Here is a 17,589-nt window from a genome sequence, read left to right on the forward strand (position 1 = left end):
TTAGAGACTTAATTAAATTATTGGGCTGGTAGGACTCTCATAGTCATCCATCAAGTCTGCAGCTGTGAATATTAGTAAGGTGTTAATAAATCGATTTTTTTTTTGTTGGTATTCATGACTGAACAGTCAATAAAATGAATGAAAACAATCAGCCAGCCAGTTCACACTTATAAAAGTAATTTACAAACAAAAACAAATAATCAATTCTGATCAATTCCGCAACAACAACGTTGAAGGTTTAGCTAAGGCATTATTTAAAGATAAACCTGTTGAGGGGAGACTCGTGGAAAGTGATGCAGATATGTTTCAGTGTAAAGATGCACACAGAAATCCACCCAGTGCTGCTGTAGCATTGTTTCTGGCGTTGAAGACTCCAGCTCGAGATGGAGGCAGCTGATCGGCTCTGTTCATTCATTACTGGCAGAGTGCGGTGCCGCTGATTAGACTGATGAATCAATAACTGCAATCAGCGCGGTAATGATAAACATATAAAGAAAAGCGATTCCAATGAACAAGTCGAAATTACCCGAGGGATGATCCGAGGTAATCATTGAACAGTGAACAGTACATAAACGTCCACAGTGAGACGTGTGATTGAAACGCCTGCGTAACTGCGCGCCTGCGCGCGGAGAGCAGCTCTTTGATGCGGCTTCTGCTTCTGAACTTCAGAGACAAGTATTTAAACACAGGAGCTGGAGGACCGGCGGCGGCGGCGGCGGCGGCAATGGAGCAGAAGATGCGCTAGTCGGCGCTTTATGAATGAAATTCAACACTTGTATGTTGTACTGTGAATTCAGACCACCACTGCACTCAGAGGAAGACGGAGTGACCTAAACCCGGAGGAGCCCTCTCTGCACGGTGTGCTTCACCCGGTGAATCCCCAAACCTCGACTGACAGCACACACACCCATAAATGGTTAGATACAACACACACACAGACGGTATCACTGCTGCAAGGAACGAACGCACACACACACACACACGCACACACACACACACACACACACGCACACACACACACACGCACACACACACACACACACACACACACACACACACACTTTCTGACCGATCCGTGAGGCGGAGACATGTTACTGTATATCATTTCTATAGACCCACGTGTCCCTGCATCACTGTATAATTGATTCAAGATGCAGATATCAGCAGCAGTTGGAACCAGCGGGGTTTCCAGTGAAGAAGGTTTGTCAAATTCACGAGAGTAGTTTTACACCCAAATCTGAACAACCACAGGATGCAAGCTGAGCCACATCTCCAGCGATCAGGAAGCAGCCAATTCTTTCACATCGTTGTGCTGCACGAAATGACAAAACTCCTGAAACCCGTTTCAACCAAACGAGGATTGTTCTTAACTGTAAACCCCTTCTCTCTTTTGTCTAATTCAAATGAAAGATTCATTAGACTCGGTCCTCAGAGTTAACTTATTGATCTGTTTTTAAAATGCAGCTGATGTCAATGCAATTCATCAAGCAACGATTTTACATATTCACTCACAGCCCCGTTTTTTGTTGTTTGTTTGTTAGTATTACGGCGTTGCTAGTAGTTTCAGTGCAAGACAGACAAAGCTCGCCTTTGGTGGGGATCTAATTTGTAGAGCGTAAAAAAAAAAAAAAAAAAAAGGAAAGAGGAGAGACCCTTTCTAATCTTGCGCGGTGGGAGGGAAGATTTGTGCAGTCAAAGAGAAGAAGCAGGAGAGGAAGAAGAGGAGGAAAAGTAGGAAATCTCTGCAACCTCTGGACACTCATTGAGCACCACACGCTACTGGACAGCATCTGAGCGGCGGAGTTGGTCGAGAAACAGGAGATTTCTCTGGGAGTAACACTGCATCTGCTTTTCCCCACAAATAACCATTTACAATGGCATTTTCACCTCCCACACCTGTCGTTATCTTTTGATTTTTTTTTTTTTTTTTAATCTGTGTGGCGCGTTTGGAAAGCAGCGTTCAAACAGCAGGGGAGTCCACAGCTGACAGGAGCTGGCGCTGCCAAACAAAGACGCAGGAAGAAAAAGAAACTAAACTGGACGGCATCAGAGATCGAAGAAGTTCTTCTATACTTTAGGCTGACTTGAATCGGGGAGGATTTACAGGTAAGGGTGCTCTTTTCTTTTACACTGTTACATTAGCAGCAGCGGGGTTTACGAGCGGAATGACAGTCATGCATCACAGAGTTACGCAGCTGTGTTGTTGCTTCTGCCCGTGAGCGTATGCTGCACAAATACACAGTCTGACTGCCCATTAGGCTACTTGGGGGGCATGGTGGTGAAAAAGTGCAAACAATTAAGGTTATCTTGGTCCTCTCGTGGCATTTTTTTTTTTTTATTTTTTTTTTATTATTTTTTTTTTTTACTGAGCCGAGAAGCAAATAGTGACTTTACAAACCCATTTCCTTGTGAATATTGGTGTGCGTGTGTGTGGGTTGCAAGGTTTAGCCCTGTTCCGGGGGGCTGTGCACCACAGCTCTCTGGTCACATACTCAACAGATGAATCATCTTTGCGTGAAAGCTTTTTGAGGAAGAATGAGGCTGACATTTCACGAGGAGCTGATGGGGGGAACTTGACAATACAATGAGTCCCTTCATCAGCTGGATCTTTGGGAGCCCCCCACTGCAAACCCCGCTCTCCCTTTTCCGCTCCACTTGGCTTGCTGTTTTTCCTCACACAAGCAAATCCTATAGGAGTCTATAGGTCCAATCAATGCACACATGAACACAGACGGTTGTTTTAAATTAACGTGATTCTATTAAGACGGTGGATACCGGATAGAAAGGTGCCATTCTCATGGCGCACTGCACCTGCGCGCTTTTACCGGGTTTGTCTGTGTGAATAGGCGGCAATCCATCTTTGTACTTAATCATTTTTGAAGTGAGACATGACGCCCTGGTGGGTTATACAGTTTGGTGACGCCTCACATGATTATGCATCAGAGAATACATTCATTGCTGCTCGCATTACCGAATTTCCCCACTGTGGGATTAATAAAGTCAAATCTTATCTCATTTCTTCTGCTTGCAGGCAGTAATACATGATGCTTGTTTGAATATGTTGAAAGATTCAAATAATACATTTTGTTCTTGGGGAATATTTCAGCTGATGTGATGTGTTTTTACCTCTGGATGTAGGAAAGACAGAAAACATCTGTTCGTACTATTTGTTCAGACATGAAGCATATTATTTTAAGATTTTTGTGCAGACAGAAGTTTAAAGGATTTTCTCTTTTTCTACTTTTAATTTCATCTTTATGGCAGTCTGTGTTTTGCTGCAGGTTTGCTAGTTTGTACTCTAAATCCCTCCTGAGTCAAACATCTACTTCAAATGCCACACTGGATTTCATCATGAGACTGATTTAATATGACGTGATACTCTTCAAATTCGCACAAAAAGTAAAAGCAATATGAAAATGAGAACAACCTAAAAAGGTATTTTTCTCTGTTGGTCTTTAAAGAGCCATCAGAATCTCCCTAAACACTTCTTAACAACAGCTGTAAGCTCACAGGAATATTTTTATCAAGCCACCAAAATCTAAACTGAACCATTTAATTTTCCTTTTGGAAAAACAGGCAAATGGGTCTTTTGAAGCCCCAAAAGAAGCACTTTGAAATACCCACCAGAACCCTTCGCTGCAATAACACTTCCCTTCCTTTATTCATACATTCATTCTCACAGTGAGAAACAGACTTACTGAATCTTTGCAGCACTAATTCTCCTCCCAGTCTGTATCCTGTGAGTAATATTATACTGTCTGGAGTGTAAATCTCCATCAGCAGTCACAGTACGTGTGCAGTAGTGATTATCCAGGAGGAAAAAAAAATAGTTTCCCCAACCTTCACGGTACTTTATTATGCGCCACTGTGGACAAATGAATACTGCTATAAAGTCAGGTGGATCGTACATATATTGTAATATTAGCAAAAATGAAAATGATGCAGTTTATTGGTAGCACAGTGTTTCAGAGCAGCTTAAGAGTCAAATAGCAGTTTTACTGGTAATCCAAAGTCATGATGAATCACACTCAGCTCATTGTGATCCAAAACTCTTTGGGTCTTTGACTTTTATCAGAATACATTCATTCCTTATTACCCTGCTTTTGTAAATGTTCATCCTGTATTTTCCACTATTCTGCTGCTACTACTTTCCCATGCTGCTTTTAAAGACTATATTAGTGTATTTTAAATCCACACTTGTCCTCTTTCACTCCATTTGAGCCTCAAAACCTTCACATAAGGTGAAGACACGAAGTGCAAATTCTCGGAGTTGACCTTTTACTGACCCTAAACTGAGCCCCCTATCTGAGGCAGAGCACCATCCTTAACAAGATCGACCAATTAAAGGTCTGCGTTTGGTTTGGGTAATTGAAGTGAGGCTTGGGGCCATTGTTTAAGTTAGGAGCTGCCAACCGGTGGTGGGAAAGGAGCTGCATGAATCAGAAAAACCCAAAAATGTCTACTTTTTACGCTGTTCAACATTCTTTGTGGAAGAAAACGTGGAGCCGTCATTCCGTTACAAGTCTGAAGAAAACCAGCCAATTAGAAGAGAGTCCTTTAAATCAATGTGTTGTAAAGACACAGACACAAAACACTTAAGAAAGAAGATGTAAAACTATGCCGAGATGGTTTTTAATATCTAAAACAACAAAACAATTTTCTTATAGAGATCAAGACTGCAAAAAAAAAAAAAACACAAGAAAAGTTTAAAATTTGGGACCTTTATGGTTTTTCAGCCCTCAATCCCATTACCTTTGAATGAGCACAAATTCAATCATACAAATTTATGAAAAACCTTATAGTATAGCTTTTTTCACAAAACAAAAGTTCTTTCAAAAAGCACTTCAAAGGCCTTTTTAAACTGCTATACAACTACCTACTTAATGAGAAGAATCTTTCAATCGTAACACGGGCAAACTGTCTGTATGGCGAGAACATGGGCTTCTTTACAAAACTTAGGAAAAGCCTTCCCATACAGTGGGCCTCCTCCTCCGAGTATTCAGACATCAGACTGCAAAGAACCAGCACAACATTTAGCCAGCGCAAAATTGATACGATACAGATGAACCCTGGCTGCTGCTATTACTTATTGCCATCTTATTTGCTGATGAACCGACGGCAGTCAACAAGGTGAATATACTGATGTAAGGTGGATAAATTGGTGTTCAGTATTTCTCCTCATTAACAACTTTCTCACAGAAACCCCCCCCCAAAAAACCCATCTCATTAAGATGCAAAGCTTGGAGAGGCTCCAATAAACAGAGGAAGAGACTAACTGGCAGCATAAAGCCTGTTACTTTTAACCTTTACATCATAACGAGTTTCCTTGTACTGTAATGTGTCCCAGACGTGATAATGTTCCCCTTCTACCCAGAAAATCATCCAGGATATGTTTACTGTCATTTCCTCCATCTTTTGCAATTCATTTTCCATGCTGCTGTGAGTTAGTGTGACATTATAGGAACAGGGCAGGATAAATTATTCTCCTCGTCAGCTCCTCTTCCTCTTCCTTTCACACCGAGCTGAAAGCGAGAGCATACGTCAGCGCTGGAATTCAAGAGCGTCGAGCAGTGGAGAGAGACCGACAGACCAGAGGCAGACAGGCAGACAGCAGCTTCCTCGGTGCATTGGAGGAGTTTTAGATATCAGTTCCTCTGTTGTTCCTTATCACTGCTGCGTGATGGTGGAGCGTCCACATTCTGCATCGCCTCCATCCTCCTCCTCCTGGCTGTCCATCTGTTCTTCAGCGCGGCGTCTGTGTGGCCTTGCTGCGCTGACCACAGTCTGGTGATCTCCAAAACAACAGCAGATCCATTTCTCATGCTCTCAACACAATCCTATTTTCTAAACTGCTGATTCTTCTCCTCTGTGATCCTTTAACAAGCTTTCCTTTTATAAGAGCTTAGTCGTTTCTTCTTTCATACGTTTCTTCGGCGAGAAGAGTTTTGCTGCAGGCTTAAGACACAAAGTTTTGATCCTTAAATTATTTTTTCGATGATTTGTTTTAAAGTCCAGATGCTCTTGGGTAAAACTGTCATGCTGTGAAGTAAACTCTCTTATCACAGAGTCAGCGCATGTGAGCAGCACCATGCCTACAGGTCGACCGTCTTCATTAGAGGACTGTTGACACTAATCAGAGACGACACCACTGGCACGCTGGTTAATTTACAAGATTTACAACACAAACAATGAAGCAAATAATCATTCCGTCCCAAGCAGAGAGTTTCTCATAAAGAAGACACATTTGACAAGGTGTCGAAATAATCTTTCTTCTTATCAAATGTTATTATGCCACATGCTGTCCTCAGCAAAACCTGCAACAATTAAGATTTTAAACAGATGTTTTAATGTGTCCCTCTTGACAGGAAGAATTCATCCAAATGACTCAAGAGCTTAATATATCCATACCACAAACAAACCTGCCATAACTCATTAGAATATTCTGGTTTTACCTTTCAGTCAAGTAATGAGGTAAAGACTTGCTCAGGATTCCTCGTCTTAATTACATTGTAGAAAAAAAAGGATGGTGGTTTGGCTGTCAAACTATTCACGAGGTAAATGCTAACCTAGCTTAGCACAAAGGCTGGAAGCAGAATGGCAAACCTGCTAACCTAGCTTAGCACAGGACATCTTTGTTTAAAGGCTGTGCTGAACTTCTATTGGAAATCTTCTGTTTGAATATGTTATTGCATTAAGAGATTAAAACTTTTAGTCTGAATGACGGGCTACTTAAACCCTGAGATGGTCTACTCAGGTTCTGAACAGGTCTCCTCCCAAAAAACAAAACTAATCTTTAGATCATTAATTCCTGATTTAGTGGCTCAGTTCTTGAACATCTGTAAATGGTTTTTATCACACACGGTTTCCAAGTAGGACATGATGATGCTCCTCCTTGGGCTTCAGCTTTGGTGCATAATTGACAGATTTGTTGATGAGTGTTGGACTGAAGTGTAATTTCACAGGGAAAGCTGGTGATTTGGTTCAGTGTTTTCACAACAAAAATTCCAAACAACTAATTATAAATTACAACAGTGAAGGATATCCGTATGTGTCCTGCATTTCAGCCGGTACCCAACAAGCTGAACAGGATTTAGTAAAGATGCAGTTTTCTGTCTGAACTGAATTAGGTAACGAGAACATCACCCATATTTTGCTGTCATGGCTGCAGCTTTGGGTGGACATTAATATTAAATAGGCTGTTGACATCATGAAATGAATGTGTCCATCTGCCTCTCTTCAGCATCACACACACACACACACACACACACACACACACACACACACACACACACACACACACACACACACACACACACACACACACACAAAACTAAAGAAAAATAAAGGTCTTGTTCATCTTGTTCATGCCTTCTAGAACAACTGTTGGGACATCTCTCTCAGCGTGACATTGTTTGTCACTGCCTTTTAGAACCTTTACAAATCACAGCTAAAGAACAGGTCCATCACTGTGAACAAGTCAATCTGTTTTAGTATCTGACATCTGCTTAAGGTTTGGTTTAGGCAAAAAGATGACTTAGAAAAAAAAAATAGTTTAGGTCAAAAAAACACTTCAACTTTCAGGGTTGGGGACCTTTGTCGTCATGGTTACAGTAATAACCACTTGGTTAAGGTTTGGGAAGATGAAAAATAACAAACAAATGTCAGTAAAAAATAAAATCACTGTAATCTCTAGTGTTGAAGTCCAAAGTTGTGTTGTCCTGTTTATCCTATGTGGCTTTATCATAACATCCCAGTATCACCTCCTCTGCCTCAGATTACAGCCACTGGGAGGATTTGTCACTTCAATGTAAACAAATGTTTTTTTTTTGGGGAGGATTTGCTGAAACGACTGCCACTGTTGTTTTTCTGGGAAGGACAGTCTCAGTAATTGTTTTGTGTTGTTTCAGGTGTCAGCAGCAAATATAAATCAGGGACTATTTCCCTCTTGTATTCGTACCCTGCAAGCAGTCAACATAAATCAAACAAACTTTTAATTTGGTTCCTTGTTGCTTTGGATGTTGTGAGACTTCCGCTGTCAATTTCAGGTTGTTAAAGCTCCTCCGGTTCAATCACAGAACTCATGGCTATTTTTTGTGTATATTTTCCTTTTATCTTTAACAGCTGTACTCGGTGCATAATCTATTGTTGTAGCAGCCTGAATCATGTTGTCAGACGTCTTTAGATCATTCCGATAAACTACACAGCATTCTTCGTCCCATTTGCATGTAACAGAAATATCCCAACTATAATGGTATTTTAATCCTGACTTTTTTTTTGTACCAACGAGATCAATGTAAAGGGTTCTTCTGCTTCTGGTCATATAGTATACATGCACATATACCGCTACTATATTTTCATACATCTCCTGTCCTATATATTGCATGCATAAAGAACATATATGATACAGCTACTCAAATTTTGGGTAACACTTCACTTTAGGGTGAATGAATTATCAAGGATTCATGCAGGAATTCCTGCATCACTTCAGCATTATTTCATGCATTAATACCTCATAAAATCATCAGGAAGTTACATGACTTTAAACTCTTTCATTCATTATCTCCTGCATGAACAACACAATAATTAAAACATTAACTATAGGTGAGTATATCATCAATGATCATGATTTATTAAGAATAATCCTTAAAGTGAAGTTGTGATCTTTACCATCCATGTTGGGTGAAACTGCAGTAAGAGCTAGAACAATAATGTGAGAACAAATGTTTTTATTCATTATGATGTCCGAGTTATTATGTTCATGTCTTATTTCATTGGAACCTGCAGGTAAATGGACAGACCCCAAAATTGGCCCAACATTTTTTGCAAAGAATTCATAGTGTTTATGCTTAATAAATCATAATCAGTGATGATGCGCTCACATTAGTTAATGCTTAAATGAATGTGTTGTCCATGCAATAACTAATGAATAAAAGACTTTGAACTCATGTTAATCCTGATGATTCATGAACTATCATGTATGAATTCATGATAATTCATTTAGCCTGACCGTAACGTGTTCCTGCATTTTGTAAAGTGTCATGCTGGGCTGGAGGCTGTGATGCTTCGTGGAGGGTAATTAATGTATTTACCACATATGGACTCATAATCATTGCTGTCTTAGAGGCATTTACTGTCAGTCATCCCCCATTTTTATGTTGTAAAAAAAGAAAGAATTACGAGGCTTGTGTTTACCAAAGGGGCCCACTTCTGCATTTTTCATTGATATTCCCAATGTGTGAGTTCAGCCACTCTCTCACTTTCTTTGTCAAAGTTAAGGCCTGCCCACTACTCATGAATATGTATGAACATATCTTCGGACTTACTACATCAAAACCCATGAACTCACCCCAAAGTGCCTTCAAAACAACATCTTTGTGCAATCCAACTGATCTTACCCTGCATGAAGCGCAAACCAAAAAACTGCTTTTGATTTTGATTACAGTCATGGGAAGAACATTTTTATTAAACATAGAAACAATTTCACAGCTTATTTTAACAAGAACATTTCTGACTTTTTTTTTATGAAGCTGGACTGGACTGATGAAATGATATTAACTGATTAGATTCAGACTGAATGAGCAGCGAGCAGCAGAAAGTGATGAAAGACCCCACACTTGATACGCCTCAGTGTTCAGGAGAAATGTTCTACAGAGGTCTACAGCATAAAATTGTAGAAATGAGGGGGACAAAATTATCCCCACTTTCCCCATAATACATGACTTCGGGGCCAGTTCCTTTTAGCAGTGACAGACCACTCCAGATTAGTTCTTGTTCTGCACACCAGCGCCTGGCAGAAATCTTTCGGCAGCAGCAGTGGGAAGGCTCAGCTGAGTTCCTAAATCCTGCAGTCAACAGCCACCCATCTCTCTGTGCGCTATTCCTGGCCTTGATTACAATTTGTGTGCCACAGTGACTGGCTCCACATAAAGAGCCACATGGAAGTATTCAGTTATGTGTGCAGTTGGGTGTGACGGGCAATCTTGTTGCAGTGATTTAGTAAAAACTAAAGAAATGTAAAGTTATTAAAGGTTTTTTTTCAAAATATTTGACACTTGGTGACACCAAAGCAAGTCATTGCAAATCCTGTGTGTGAACTGTGAGGTCATCGTACTTGGCTCCTGTTCTCCTCTACAGTGAATGCTTACAGATCCACCATTCAGATCAGATTTCCTAATTAGCCTGCAAATGTCTTAAAGGAAGGCAGATGCTAAAAGCGTTCACCCTCTATTCTCCGCTGGTTCAAAGACCAATATAGGTATCACCGATGACAGACACTGGACATGATTAATTGCAATCTCATGCTCTGTTTGCTCTGCCTAAGCGTAGACTCCACAATCGAATATAAACGAAGCAGGACAAGAAGCTCGGGATAAATACGAGGAAGCACAGTGTCATTGTTTTTGAGCAGAAGGCATTAACATATTGACTTTGTGAGAGTGCGTGCAAGTTACCTCGGGTCAATGTTGATTGGCTGGTGCAAATTAGCTCAAGTAAAACATGCAAGCAATTAAAAGAAATATGCAGGATAATGTTTTATTCAGCATCTCCAGCACTCTGTCAATAGTTCAGCCTGGCAATCATACTGCACTCCGCAACAACATTCACAAAGCTGTGTTTAACAACATTAAATTGGAAAAGGAGACCGCCATTAGAGGCTTTAGTTATCTCACTTGGTTGTATTTTGCTTCATAATGGGCCTGTAGGGCTACAATGAGCACTGCAGGTCCACTTAATGGTACACTGATCTTTTGAAGCCCATTACTCAGAGAATCCTTGTCATTGCCCTTGCCCTTCCTCAATACCACACTTCAGCTCGCTGGTAATGAGATGTCTGTATTTACACCCAAGTCCTGATTACTAATGCAGAGGCAGCAATAAGGGACACCATGTCTACCATCATATCTGACACCTGTAAGTGGGGGATTATTCACCGGTTACTCATGTTGAAAACAATCATGACAAGCAGCTCATGAGTAGTTTTAGCTTTACGCTCCCTTGTTGCTTGACTGCTCAGAGGTCAAGATTATGTTTTTTTTTTAAAGACTGAAGTAAATGTTTCTTTCCTCATAGTGACTTAAATTCAGACTTTTAAATTTAATTTTTTTTTATTTTTTTTATTATTATTATTTTTGCTTTATTATAAAGCAGGTATAGGGGCTTTATAAATACTGAGAAAGGGTCAAAACACTGAGTCCGTGAAAAAAATGCACACAGCCTGTATTTAGCAACTGTGCCATTTGTGATGTCACAAACTCTTGTAAACACAGAGCGGTCTTTCACTCGCAGAGCGAGTAAGCTAAAAGACTTTGGAAAACATGTGGTTGTCCAGGGTGTGTGTCACTCCGAAAAGATTCAGCCAACCAGAAGATACAAAGGTCTTAACAAGGTACTTATTTAAACCAAACCTATGATCTTTCAAGTTATTTGTATTCCTAACCCTAACCAGTCCTTAACTATAGTGCTATCCAGCCTGTTCTCATTCCCACCTTATCAAATGCCATTTTGTCAAAGCTGTTGGGAGATAAGCACAAAGTACCCTTTGATGTTGGCACAGTGATGACCCGGGTTAAAGACGGAGGTCATGTGATGGAGTAGAAACGGTGACAAACCGAATGTTTTTTGGTGACTAAACATTACACACCGTGTACGCATGTATGAAGTGCCAGTGGACACCTTGTGTGTATCCCTGAGACGCCAGCGGGCTTTGACAGAATGACAGTATTTGACATCCTGCATGAGAACGGGTTGTGCTGCCACATTAACTGATTTGTAAACAGTAGTTTGTCATGACACAGTCAAATGACGTTGTCCTTCTAATACAATATCAGAAAACAACATATTTTGCCATTTCATTTGCAGCAATATAATATTTTGCCGTTACAAATTAGTAAATGTATTTTCTTTTAGACAGGGTCCATCATTTACCAGGACTACTGTTTGTTTAGTTTGAACATTCTTGAGTACATTTAAATTAAGTTTCTGCTCATTTATATTCTTTTCTAAACAGCGGTAGAAAGAACTAAAGGAATTTGTGCTAATTACATGAAATGCAAAGAAAGACAGAATTCACATACTGTAGTTACAATAATGCTTCGGAGTTTAAAAACCAACAAGCAAATATGGAGTTTGCCTCCGTGAGCCCATTACTGACTGTTGTTGTTTCCTTCAGATTTGCTGTGAGCACAGAGACAGGCATGAACAGCATGTTCAGCGGGCTGCTGTGAACTGTATTTGTTGCATGATTCAAGATACCCGAGACTCGTCCGACTTCAACACTGTGTCCTGCCTTTATTTACAACATGGCTGTAATGGGGGCTCTGTAGACTTTCCTCAGTCAATACAAACACTATTCCAGACCCTGGCTGCTTCGTAACTTGGCAGCGTGAAGCCAAAGCATACAACACACACACACACACACACACACACACACACACACACACACACACACACACACACACACACACACACACACACACACACACACACACACACACACACACACAAACACATACACACACATTCAGTGGTTCTGTTACAATGCCCTAGGCTGTTCTTCTCTGGATGTCTTATCCATGCAGAGAAATATTAGTACATGGCATGGAATGCATTTGATATATTGGGGTGTTCCACTAGATTTAGTCCACTGGTACTGTAGGCTGCGAGGAAAAGAGTATATATCCTCTTTAAAAAAAAAAAAAAATGAAAGGCACATATTTGACATTCTTTACAAGCTACTTCAATCTGGTTTTCGATGACATATATATTTGAGGTTTAGTATGTTTTCGTCAAACCTGAATCTAAAACTGAATCTACATTATTTTTTAATTTTTTTTTAATTAAAATGTTAAAACACTTTCTAAAACTTGCACATACAGCAAAGAAGTAAGGGACGTGAATATCCTAATAGGATATGAACATATGAACAGATAATGCGCTCAGATCTGATCAATAATCATCATCTTCTGTAATCCAGGTGATTTTTTTTTCCATTGCTTCTCTGCTTCTTTAAATCTGTCTGTTCCGTGCTACCTGCTGCCAGTCAGTGAACTGCTTACCTCCTGCTTGTTCTTTGTCAGACCTGTGCCTGCTCGGACTATCTTATTGCTGCCAACCATAAGCCTTTTTTTTTTTTTTTTTTTTTCCAACCAGTGTTTCTATAGGGCCTCTAACTCAAACTCTTTTCCTTAGTGTTTCAGTTTGAGTCCACTGCTAGTTGCCTTAACCTGAACTGGCATTTAAGTATTTGGATGAATGACCATTTTATTGATATATTTCTCACTACAGTAAAACAATTAAGAGAATAAAAGATTCCATTTACACTTGAAGCTCAAGACTTTCCGGGTATTTTACCAACATAAAACTGTATCCAGACTGGTGCTGGCTCTCAGAACCTCTAATTAAGGTTATCGAGTGAACAAAAGGCCATCTTGCAGGTGTACTGTGTGGGCACTCTTTAACTGCCAGTCTTTCATCACGCCGTATTGCACCAGCAAACCACACATACAGATTCGACTCGGCTCGGGTTTCTAATGAAATGCTCCATCTCTGTCATCAGACTGCCATTTCCACAATCTATTACACCTCATACATTCACTGCTCTGTTATGCATTATGTGCCATTGACATCTGCTATCCTGCTGCATTGTTTCAATTACGAGGAGGAGGAGAGCTGTTGCTGAAGCTTCATCCGGAGGTCATATCATTATTTTCGATTTTATGGATTTTTTTTTTTTTTTCTGTGGAGTTTAGCGTTACTTCCTGTGTAATTTCCCCCCCTTGTGTGGTGGCCTGTCCTCGGTTCAAACTGAGGCAGCAATGATAACTGAAGATCAGTGACTGATGTTTAATGCATGTGTCTTGCTTAGTCTTCTTTGATGTTAATGTATTTGCAGGGTTTAGCATCCACCAAGTCCAACACACAACACATTTCCTCCAAAGTTGCACTCCACATAAATGACCACAGGGTTGAATTCTGGGATAATCTCCAGCAGCAGAGTAGTGGGGCTGCATGTAATGGCATAGCTTAGATGTTTATTGGAATTTAGTCCCCAGTTTTTGCCCACGAGGGACAAAATAAATTACAAATTTCCAGCTTCTTGGATCACCCGATGTGAAAACTTGGGGAACTAAACATAAAAGATAGCAAGACTCAACATGGGATGTAATAACTATTGGGTGTTAATGAGGGTCTGTCTCCACTATGTGAAGGATATAGAAAGAGTTGTGTACATGCAGAGGTGAAAAGTACATTTACTCAAGTACTGTATTTAAGGTTGTATTTGTGGTGCTTGAGTATTTTCAGTTAATGATGTTTTATACTTTAAGTCCACTGCATTTTAAATGAACATTTACATTCATCTGACAAGCTGTAATTACAGGTTACTTTCCAGAATAAGGTTTTACATTGATAGACTCATCAAATACAATGCATGTTGAGGCTCAAACCAGTGGTTTAAGCCTTCCAAAATCAGTTTCTGTTTGGGACCTCAAAATGCTACATATGAACTGAATCATCAATAATCCTATTCATGTAATATATGACACTATATTAGTAAAAGGGGACATTTTCTGGGGCATTTTTCTGCATGTTTCTAACATTCTGTACGTTTTTGTTGAATGACAGACTTTATGCAATGTTGTGAGCCTTTTTAATACAAAGTTGATAAAAAGCAGAAAACACAAACTTGTGAGCAATCTAAGATTTATATCGTTTGGAAGTTATTACTTCTGATAGCTTTGAATTTATAGGCTTACATTTTGAAAAAGTCAAATAATGAGCTCATGATATCTCTTTTTTTAATGATATATGTAGTGATGTGTAGCACTATAATATGGGTAGGCACCTCATGGGACTATTTTGTTTGAGACTATGAGAGTAATGAGATTGCTGATATCACAATCTTCCAATATTACCAGATAATACGGCCAAATCCACCTACAGTAGCTAAACAAATTAAACAGTGTTTTCATCAATGTCTAAATGAGGTTAAACACTTTCCGTATCCTCCCAAGTCATAAATCATTGAGCAGTTCATGGAAAAGAGCTGGAGGCTTTCCTTTAAAAGAACAGTCCAATATGCCACTGCACACAGTTCAGCACAGTTCGACAGCAATCAGGAAGATTAAAGCAGAGAGGCCTTATGTTTTATTAAGAATCATCATTCATTTATGTTTGGATTATATAGTAAAAGATATAGACCTGAAATGGTTAACTAAGTAATCCAATAGTCCATTGGAAGTCAGGAGCTGTATGTGAGTTGATTAATCGTTATTTTAAATTAAAAATAAAAAATTAAGGATTTGATGCTTTTCTCTATTTTATATTCTGTAATTGTTCCTTTGGATTTTGGTTGAATTGGTTGATTGGGTAAAACAAGAAATAAAAGACATCATGATGAGCAATCATAGTCTAAACAATTAATAGATCAATCAAGAAAATAACCTAAAAAAAAAAAAAGATAATATAAATATTATAACTCTTAGTCCCAAGCCAACAAAAAAAAAATCTTGGTAAATGAAACAAATACAGATAAGATTGAAACATGATGTTTTCCAGTTACAATCACTTTAAACTTTAGCAAACAAAGTACCATGATCAATAAAACACAGTGTGGTCTAGTTCGTTACAACAGCAGGTCTGTGTGAGCTCCTCACAAACATCAGGCCCATTCTTCACAAAACAACTATGATGATAAAAATAACAGTGAAGAAACACTTTTTACACAAATAATGATCTACTAAATTACTGGGCTGAATTATTAATGATAATGTTGGTTAACAAACCTCATAAAACCAGAGACTCTGCTACAGAGAGTTGTCTGTTCCCCTGAGTTTATTGAGTGGGATTCACAGGATCATTAGAGGCTAATGTAACTCTGGCTGAGGTCAGCTGCTGTCGTAATGACAACATACAACCTCAAAGCACAACATGCCAAGCTTATAGAGGTAAGCCTTGTGAGATGGTATCTCTGTATTGGGTGCAATATGTTGTTACATCAATCACCTACATCTTACAGTCTGTAGCCACTGCTGCTGCTAGAAGAGTGATTTCGGTTTTTTTTTTTACCATCCTGCTATATAGGAAAATATTTCTGGGATTTTGCAGGAAACGGAGTTTCAGACTAAAGAAAATTAAACCAAAGGAAAGCGCTAAAATGCTCTTCTTCGCATTTGGTTTGGAATCAAAATTCCTAGTTATATCCTCCGTGTTTCTTATACCTATCTATCCAACGGAGCGGAAAGGTTCGGCTGCAGGGCTGCAAATGATGCCTATTTTCATCATTGATCTCCATTAATTATCTCTTTGGTCATTAAAATGTCCCAAAATTTTGAACAATTTTAATTGGTGTTTCCCAAAGCTCAAGGTGCAGAAAAAAAATGCTTTGTTTTGTGTTGGCCAACCATCCACAACCAAAAGATATTTAGTTTATTGTTATCGAGAACTAAAGAAACCGGAAAACTTTGACCTTTCAAAGGGAGGGAATCAAAGATTGTTTGCATTTTTTCATAAAAAATGACGTAAAAACAGTGAATTAATCAAAATAGTTGGAGATACATTTTCTGACGATCACCTGATCGATTTATGGACTAATCATTGCCGCTATATTTAGTTAGCTAATTGATTATCAGAAAACGTATTGTCCGGTTTGATAACTGATTAATCATTTAAGTCATTTTCAGACCCCAACTTCTGAAATACTTTTTCCAGTTTTATATAGTCGGCACTATATCGGGGTTTTAGACTGTTGGTTGGTAAAAACAAAACATTTCAATATGAGATTTTTAGATCTGGGTTGTGCTTCAAACTAAACAAGAAAATAACCGCTTCAACAATCATGAAAATAATCGTTAGGTTCAACCCTACCATTCTAAACTATCCAGCCTAAACTAATCTGCTGTGTGAACATCGACAACTGTCTGATTACATTTTCAATCTCTGCTGACAGTCGTCTCATCTCGTCATTGTCTGAGAGCAAGCAAACTTGTATCTGTGCTATGATGTGCCTTAAATGGAAATGATGCAGTGTAAAATCTCTTTATAAATTATTTTCATACACTTGCAGTGCCTCCCCCCTCCTCTTGGCTTGTCACACAGAACATGCCTAATCTACTTAAAACAAGTTGATAGACTGGTAATATAAATGAGACTGCTTGGCCATCTGAGGATCTGTCTTCATTAGGAGCGGATCTGGAGAGAGTTTCTATTAGCTCACTATCAAGATGGGGAGACTGTGAGGAGGAAATTACGCATGTCACAAGACAAAGTGCAGGCGGCCCTGAGCTAAGCCCAGTGGAGGATAAAAAGCCTTAATCAACGACAAGGACTACCGGTGACAGGGCACCATGATCGCCCTATGCGTCACAATGTAGAAGATTATATCCAGCCTCCGACAGATTGACACTTCCTCTGTGAGTTCCTGGCTGAAAAGAGGCAAGAATGCCGCGCTTCGTCTCGTCTCCTTTCCCCTTCCTTGCTTTGTTTTTTACTATCAAAGGTCTCTCCCAGATCTGGGTCATTATTTTCTCTCTCATCTGCAATGGTAATAACACTTAGTTTTCTTTGAAAGATAACAGCGGCAGAGCGAGCCCC

At 39.4% G+C, this 17,589-nt stretch overlaps 1 protein-coding gene across 4 annotated transcripts in view; it reads left to right on the forward strand.

Moving 5' to 3' along the window:
* Nucleotides 1-1,615: 1,615 nt before the first annotated feature.
* LOC138192787 (metabotropic glutamate receptor 4-like) overlaps nt 1,616-17,589 on the forward strand; it is a 182,267-nt gene continuing 166,293 nt past the window's right edge. The window contains exon 1 of one of the 4 annotated variants that reach the window (XM_069140453.1): nt 1,616-2,106. The gene's annotated coding sequence lies outside the window, so the exon portion shown is untranslated. The remainder of the gene's footprint in view (nt 2,107-17,589) is intronic. The other 3 variants (XM_069140452.1, XM_069140451.1, XM_069140450.1) reach the window with 3 other exon arrangements.

Source organism: Embiotoca jacksoni, unplaced genomic scaffold (genome assembly GCF_022577435.1).
Source record: "Embiotoca jacksoni isolate LCO1_2020_lvr unplaced genomic scaffold, fEmbJac1.0.p SCAF_9, whole genome shotgun sequence".
Taxonomy (NCBI): domain Eukaryota; kingdom Metazoa; phylum Chordata; class Actinopteri; family Embiotocidae; genus Embiotoca; species Embiotoca jacksoni.